Source organism: Corythoichthys intestinalis, chromosome 7 (assembly GCF_030265065.1).
Source record: "Corythoichthys intestinalis isolate RoL2023-P3 chromosome 7, ASM3026506v1, whole genome shotgun sequence".
In the NCBI taxonomy this organism is placed as follows: Eukaryota; Metazoa; Chordata; class Actinopteri; order Syngnathiformes; family Syngnathidae; genus Corythoichthys; species Corythoichthys intestinalis.
Window position 1 is genome coordinate 37,446,447 of NC_080401.1, and position 8,713 is coordinate 37,455,159.

General features: G+C 38.5%; 1 long non-coding RNA gene across 1 annotated transcript; it reads left to right on the forward strand.

Moving 5' to 3' along the window:
• Positions 1–1,134: 1,134 nt before the first annotated feature.
• On the forward strand, positions 1,135–4,359 carry LOC130919069 (uncharacterized). The gene is made up of 3 exons (XR_009063884.1): positions 1,135–1,243; positions 1,316–1,548; positions 3,983–4,359. It is a non-coding gene; the product is annotated as an uncharacterized LOC130919069 (long non-coding RNA).
• Positions 4,360–8,713: the final 4,354 nt, after the last annotated feature.

Genomic DNA, 8,713 nt, shown 5'->3' on the forward strand with positions numbered 1-8,713 from the left:
GGGAAATGCTTTTATAGGTGGATTTAGGAATAAAAAAAGTACTTCAGCACATAAGTGATAGAATAAAAATTAACAAAAACTCAAAAACATGGCATGTGGGTGGACGGTATTTGAACCCAGAACCATTATATAACTAATCACTTTCTAATACTTGATATTACAGCATATCGCTGGTGTAGGCGGAAATCTTGCATTTGACAACAGTCACCATTGAGGAAATAAAGAGAAAAGGGCATGTTTGATGAATCATTAACATGGCTTGCTCTCTTTCATGATTCAATTTAACACTTCATTTAAGTAAATACCTGTACATGCATTTGTTTAAAACATAAAAACAACAACCCAAAAACATACTGAACAATAGTATCGATTTGTAAAAAATATAAATTACTATCTGTAACATTTGACACATTAGCAACTTCTATGACAATCATAGACTTCACTATCAGTTAACGGGCTGCTAGGCCGCTCCTTAGGGGGTCTAATTTTCAAAAACTTAAAAATTAAAATATTATCAAAACCAAAACCACTAGCGACCTAAAACCGAAACAGGCACCTCCCTTAGGCATATATGAGTCTCCATAAGCAACAGCATCAAAAAATTCAAAGTCATTCCTAAAATAAAATTCTGATTAATTAATTTTTATACAAGTATAAAAAAACTTAAAATGGCTATAAAATTCTCAGATTTTACGCTAGGTGCACAAAAATTGCCAAAATTTTCAGGATCAAAAGCAATATTTAACATATCATTCAAGTTTTTGCCCAAAATAGCAACTTAAATGTGGAATTTTGACATAAGTTTTCAACAGATAATAAATCACTCAATTTTCACATCAGACACTTAATATTTGAGGAAAGCATGCATAATCATCTAAATTTTACCATAGATTTCATAATGGTATTGACGGGTCAGATCGGTCATGCACTGCCCCTCGCATTCAAGTAGGAGGCCGCCCACATCAAGAGGAGCTATTCACAAACACACGCACGCAGCGATCTAACACCGGATTTGTATTAAAAAAGTACAAAAGCTGTACTGCAAACAACCAGGATGTTAAGGCCTGTGCTCCTCCTTCCTGAGCCCTGGCCCACCTCTGGCAGGTGTGCGTGTTTTTATTCTGATTACAGAATGGACGTCAGACGGGTGGAGCGGCCACAGATGATGGCGATTATAATCAGCCCTCTTTAAAAGCAATGGACGCCGCCACCTCGTCGCCCGATCAACGTGTCTTTTTGCTAAGTCAGTTGTATCTCGCATTCTTCACTTATTGCTTTGATCACCGGCTCATGACATTTTTTGCTCTCGTCCCAGGTCCTGTTTTTTGCGCGCCCCTTGTCGGATTTCATGCCTGCCTTCCTTCCCGAGCTTCATCACCTCACGCCCACTCCACGACCCGATCATCGAGTTCCACTGCTTTTGTGTTGGAAACAATAAAGCAATTTGGTTTATTGCCACACCGTGCCTGTGTCTGCATAAAGATCCCCTCCATTACGGGAATCCTAACACAGGAAGGATCTCCGGAGTCATTTGTTCGAGGATTCAAGGTAATTATGATATTTTTCGTACTATGCATGCATTTTGAAACGTTAGCCGCTACTGCATTGGCATCATAGTTCGCAAATATTAACCAAAATAAATGCTAACTGCACTTTTTTTTTTTTGCTTTTAACCATGAATTGAGACTGTTTTACGTCCATATCTATAAAGAATTTGGGGTTTAGACATTTATTAACAAGAATTTTCCCCGGAAAAGCTGTTTACATAAGGCGGCTGCTAGCTACATTCACTAACAGACTAGCATTGTATTTTGACATATTTACGTAAAATAAATGCTAACTGCACGTTTTTCTTCTTTCAGCCAAGAATCGAGACAGTTTTACATCCACATCTATTAAGAATTCGGGGATTTAAGCATTTATTCAAAAGAATTTTCACCGAAAAACCTGTTTACAAAAGGCACCCGCTAGCTATATTTACGAACAGACTAGCATTTTAATTCGACATACAGTATATATGTGTTTTATGAAATTTTCAAGGTTCGCAGTGAGTAAGCAACAGGCACACTTTTGCTTAATAGACAATGTTTATTGATTAGAAATTGCAAATAAATGAATAAATGGAGTTTAATTGATTACAATCCCACAAAAGCAAGCAAAAACAGAATCAAGCATCACTCAGAATAACAAACATAGCTCAGAATAACTACAACGCTAGGTCTGAATTGTCAAAAACCCCTACGAAGCAGTTAAAAACACATCAACACACATAACTTTGGCGCTAGATAATTAGTTGTCGAAGCTAAAAATATCCCCGCGCCAAAGTGCAATGAGTTCCTCTATGATAATGAAATCAAGCTCTTACCTGTCGACAATGAACGGAGGGCCACACAACGTTCCTGGTTTGAGCAATCAAGGAACTCCGGCCGAGCGACTACGCGTGAAATCCTCTGACCGACCCCAGGTGTGGCCTGGAAAAAGTCCGCTCTTATAGGCATATGCCACGTGATAACAGAGGGGGCCAACCTCTGCCCCCAGGAGACATATTGCCTGCCCAAACATGGTAAATTTGACATGTTTTGCCCAACCTCTTAAGGAGATTAGTCTCGTGTCCAAATATAATTGGTTCACTCGTTGCACTTTTGAGCAGCATCATATGTCTTGGTTACCATAGCAATGAGCTAAAACTCCCGTCAGCATGGCGAGCATAACCTGATAAGTTGCATTATCAGTCCAAAAGAATGTGTGCACCTAGAGCACACATTTAGTTACTTTTCTCAAAGGCAGTATGGCGCAGTTAAAAAGCAGTTATGACGCAGTTATATTTATATGTGTATATGGATCAATTCGGGTCACAAAAAAGGTTACAAGATCATAAAAAGGTCATTAAAATGTTACAGGTGTTTTCTCCAATACAATATGTAAAATAAATGCTAACTGCACGTTTTTTTTTTTTTTTTGCTTTTAACCAAGAATTGAGACTGATTTACAACCATATCTATAAAGAATTCAGGGATTTAAGCATTTATTCACAAGAATTTTCAACAAAAAAAGCTTTTTGTCTGTGATTCCACTGGGTCAGCTTTATCGACCCCGCACCCTGTGTCCTGTCAATACAGTATGAAGTCTGTGAAGCAAATTTAGAATTTATATATATACAATCACAACTTGTTTAGGTTGAATTCCATTGTCATTATTGCCTCAGCATGTCTTGTCGGCTATAATGTCTAAATTACTAGTTTTTGGGGCAAAAAATGGGCAGTTGGCTGAAAATTACCTCATTATTTTAATGTAAAGTTATGCTAATGTGTATGGATACAAAATCTAACGTGGCAGTCATCACAAAACAAAAATTCTTGTAAATAAATGCGTACATCCCAGATTTTCTATTGATATGAATATAAAACAGTCTAGATTATTGGTTAAAAGCAAAAAAACGGGCAGTTATCATTCATTTTATGTAAATATTTAAAGCTAAAGTTACGCTAATTTTTTTACATTAATTTCATTTTTCTTTTTGCATGTTTCAAAGTGTATGCATGGTGCTATTTTAGATAATAATTACCTTAAATCCTCGACCAAATCACTCTTGAGACACTCCTTCCTGCTCGTATGCACTGAAACTTTCGTCCTGTTTCCACCTAAATCCGGCATTAGAATGGAACATGTGAGTTTATCGCAGTGAAACCTATCACGACGCTCTGCCTGTCCCGGCCCCCTAAGAGAAGCCGTGGCGCAATTTCTGTAGGAGCTCTCTAATCAACTGACAGCGAAGTCTATGTGACAATAGTCCTACATTTCTATTGACCTTATTTTTAAACTACATATTTAGTTTTATTCATAACTAGTAGTAGTTTTCAATTAAAATTGGTGTTATGGAAATTTCAATTAGAGATTCAATGATATTGTACTTCTAGTAATAAATACTTTAAAAGGTGAAACAACTAATAATTTGATTTTGTCTGTCTGTAAACCCGACTAGGTTTGGTTTTCCTGGGATGGGAATGGACAAAAAGTACAAAATGCGCACATGTTCTAATGACTCTTAACCTATCGGCGCCAACAGCCTCCAACGGCGTTTAGGACCATCCTCATCTAAAAGACAAAACAACACAACTTATCTTGACCAGGCTGCTGCTGGTTTTTGGAGGGCGAATATGAGGAAAAACCTATAAAAAAAAGAAGAAGCAGGCATGAGTCCGTCACATCAGGAAGCGTTGGCTGCTGCATTTTGATAGGCGGCATGCCAAGGAGGCAGAGTGACAGAGTGTGGCGCTCGCACACTGCGACGACACTCTCGCCCGGCTAGAGATGCTGCGGGATCAGTGAAACAGCGGGAATCTTTGTGTCCGCGCACAAAACAACCACTTAGTAGCCGAGGTGATGGGAATGTTTTTTTCATAATCGCCCTCTTCCGCCTGTCACAATGTGCTTTCCTGGTTGCTAATATTTTCGTCCCTGTAACACTTTGTTGTGTTTGCCCAGAGCTGATTGCGAATTGGAGGGAGATGCAGAGAAAGGCACAAGCTGAAGCGACAAACCCAGATTTGTTGTCTGTTGGGAAGCCAGACGGCTTCATCTCTTGAAAGGGAATGGAAAGCTCGTATGGGAGGATTGATCAAACTGAAAAGTGGAAGAGAAAGAAATAAAAGGGGAAAATGGGAACTGGGGATGGATTAAATGGTGACATTCTGCCACTGTCAGTGCCTAAAATACACAATGTGTCCCGCTTTGTCTTTGCTTTGGCACTTTGTTGTTGGGAGGTTTTGTCCATAAGTTATCCGGCTTTCAAGCAATTGCTGTGTGGTACTTTCCAGGGCATCTGTTGTGGATGCCACTGAATGGTGAAGCCGAACCGGCTCCGGAGAACAGCTGAATGAAAAAGTACAGAATTTGAAATGTACATTTTTCTGCAAGAACAACGAGATGGGCAATGGGTAAGACTACAGCTCTCTCATCCTTTGTCGGCGATAGACGTTCAATCCGTTTGAAGTGGTAGAGGCTGGCAGCAAATGATCACTAGCAGCCCCCCCAGTTCAAATGGATTGGACGTCTAGCCCCGTCGATGGTAGCCACCGTGTTAAAATATTCAGCGACACTCTCGCCTCTCTCGTCTTCATGCCCATGTAAACACCAATCTATCTGCAGCAGATGCTGTCTGTGAAATTGCAAATCTGTTAATTCAGAGTCTGTTGAATCGAGGTTTAACTGTTTCCCACCTCTTCAACAATTACAGGCCAATTCAGTTTTTGTTTTTACTCAAATGCAACATGTAACAGATTTTTTCAAGCAATGTGAAAAGAACATTCTAATTTTTTTCAAACCTGACCTAGGTCATTTTCATATGTAGCCATAAATATGACATTTATCTGATCCACTCATCCAACCTATATGCCATCGTCGCAGTTGTTTGACAAAATAGATGGCTTGGAAAAAAGAGCCGTAAATGATCAGTGGTGAAAAAATAGTTTGGAACTGAGAAATACCGTATTGGCCCGAATATAAGATGGCCCTGATTATAAGACGACCCCCTCTTTTTAAAGACTCAAGTTTGAAAAAAAAGACTTTTTGAACAGAAAATAATTACAGTACATCCGAAACAAATGATTATAACAATATATTTGAGAGAAAAAGCATGTTATTTTGCCTCATTCAAATCTTAATATCTGAACATTTAAATATGTAAACTAAAGTGCAATCTCATTCGTAAATGAATGGCTTCTGGTTTTTGAAATGTAAATAACCCACTCTATTGTGATTAGAGCTGAAACGAATACTCGAGCAACTTTAGTAACTCGAGTTTAAAAACTGATCCGGGTAATTTTATTCACCTCGCGTAATCGTTTAATTTTGACAGCTCTAAGCATCACGTTTTACCCGGACTACACGGGTAACATGCTGATGTCACGTGCGGAGAGGAAGAAGCAATAAAAAAAATAAAAAAAACATAAAAAACCTACTGCAGCCGACAGCCGCTACAAACGACGCCGACGTTGCTATAAAAAAGCCAGCATGATGCTACGGTGGTAGCAGGTAGCGTCTGATGCGTCTCATAGAGCTCAAATGTATATTGAACTAGATGCGAAATGAAAGAGTCAGCGGCATTAGTATACACCCGCCATCTTAAAGCAGTAGACTTCCAAGCGCTAATAAATAAGATTAACGTTACTGTCATTCGCTCACGTAACGTTAGCCCTGCGGAGGTCGAGGTTTCTATTAAGTATGACCACTGTTGTAGAGTGATGAGGGTGTAAAATAAAAAATTAATAATGCTAACTGTCAATTTTAGCTCAGTAGTCATTGCTGGATAAAACACCAAGTAGCAGTGGTCCCTAATGTGCTCCAATACAGCAGGTATCACATTTATTTTAGACTAACTTAAAACAATAACTAGAACTTAAAAATAGCTTGACACGAATAGAAATTCAATTGAAACACGTGGGGAAAACACTTAACTTTTAAGTGATGTGTGTTATCAAGCGTAATGGCATTTTTAGGTAAGAAATATACATATATTTTTTCATGAGGTCTAAAAGTTTTTTGAGTGAAAGCAGTGAATTAGTCTTTTTTATTCTAGTTACATCTGAGATGCAATTGTTGGCTGTTTTCAAATGTACGTACGTTGAAAATAAAGACATTAATTGACTGAAAATGGGTCAATGTTAGATGAAATGTCTTGTTTTCTCATGTATATTTATAATTGCTCTTCACCTAAAAATATGTTTTATCCGAGTGATCGATAGAATTTTCAGTCGATTACTCGATTACTAAAATATTCAATAGCTGCAGCCCTAATTGTGATAAAACAACAAAATTGCAATAACTGCATTAAACATCAAGTGAAGTCTTGAAACAAATCTGAATAAGGAAAAACATTGCAATAAAATAATGCAAACTAGTTAAACTAAAAAGAGTAGCTGGGGTCTAGCATGACAGAACATTGCTTCAATGATATCTGGCGCCATCTAGTGTCGTGAATGGGGAGAGTAGCTGAGATCTGTCAGGACAGAACATCGCTTCAATGATATCTGGCGCCATCTAGCGTCGTGAATGGGTATAAAGTCTGGACCGCGAATATAAGACGACCTTCTCTTTTTCAGTGTTACTTCAATGCAAAAAACAAAGTGTTACCTATTAACTCAAATAAATCAACAAATAAGCCACACTGGACTATAAGCCGCAGGATTCAAAATAAGGGAAAAAAGTAGCGGCTTATAGTTCGAAAATTACGGTAATACAGAATTAAATTTTTCTACCCTCCTTTTCAAAGAGAAGCCAAACACGTGCTGTCACCGCGGCAGTCGAACGTCCTGACTACTGAGCAACTGAAGCCTGACTGGAGCAAGTGCTACGCATGTAGAAGGTTTGGAAAAAACGAAGCGTGCTGGGGGCTGAAGCTAGCTAGATGGGCTCTTGGCTCAGTAAGCATAGAGCATGCTTAACTGAACCGTTGTGGGTTCAAATCCCGGATGGAGAGGGGCGAGAACGAGAAACTGAGTGCAGTGGCATCACCACCTTTACTAGGAGTGGGAACCTCTTGTTACCTCATGATGCGATACAAAGCTCACGATAACGATGATCTGATGATACAATGATTATCGATACATCAGGAAATCATTCTAGGATATTCTACAAACAACTAATAAACAGAAAAACAAGTTTCTGCTGTGAATTGGAATGATTTTATCACTAGTATACGTCCAATTCATTTGAACTGGGAGGGTGGCAGCGAATGAACGAATGTTCATTCGCTGCCATCCCTCCCACTTCAAATGGATTGAACGTCTATGGCCGTCATTGGCAGCCAATGCCAAGCAATGAGGTAATTTTGGGCCATTTAAGGTCATTTACCTGTTGATTTTCAGTCACTACCTGTTGATTTGGGGGTATTTTATGGGTCACTTCCTGTTTATTTAGCGTTACAGAACAGGAAGTGACCTGGGAATCACCCAAATGATTAAGTAGTGACTCAAACTCAACAGTAAATGACCTGTAAATGAACAGCAAGTGACCTGTGAATGCCCCTCAAAAATCAGACAGAATGACTGCAAATTCTCTGGTGTCGAATTAGTGTTGCAACGATTAATCGATTAACTCGAGTATTCAATTACAAAAAAAGAATCAAGTTAAATTTTGCTGCTTCGAGTATTCGTTTAATTAAAGTGGCGTTGTTATGGTTTGTTTTGAAAGTGTTTGCATTTATTTTCATTGATTTGTGTGGATACACGGCCCTCTAGTCTACCTCATTTCACAAGGCTGAATTCATCTGCTCCCTCTTAAGACCAACATAAGCTAAATTTTGTTTGAGCTAATGATTTTTTTTGTATGCATTCGTAATTTAGTTTAAAGGTATATTTAGCCATTTTTTATGGGAATATGTGTCTGAGCCATTTGTTAAGATCATTGTAAAAAAGCGTTTGCATTTTATAGCATTTAAGCTAGCGGACTTTTGCTATGTAAGTTGGCCAATTGTTCTTTTGTTGTACATAGATCCTCTTTTTTTATATGCCGTGTGAGGCTCAGCTCAGGTATTTTAATTTTTTATGTTCCTTATCCGATTACGCGATTATTCAAAATAAATAGTTGATCGATGAATTGGCTACTAAAATAATCGATAGCTGCAGCCCTATGTCGAATGAATGAACGTTCCCAGTCTAAATGGATTGTGCGTCGAGCTACCTGAGACACTATTATGATGGAAGATTTTGGTAGC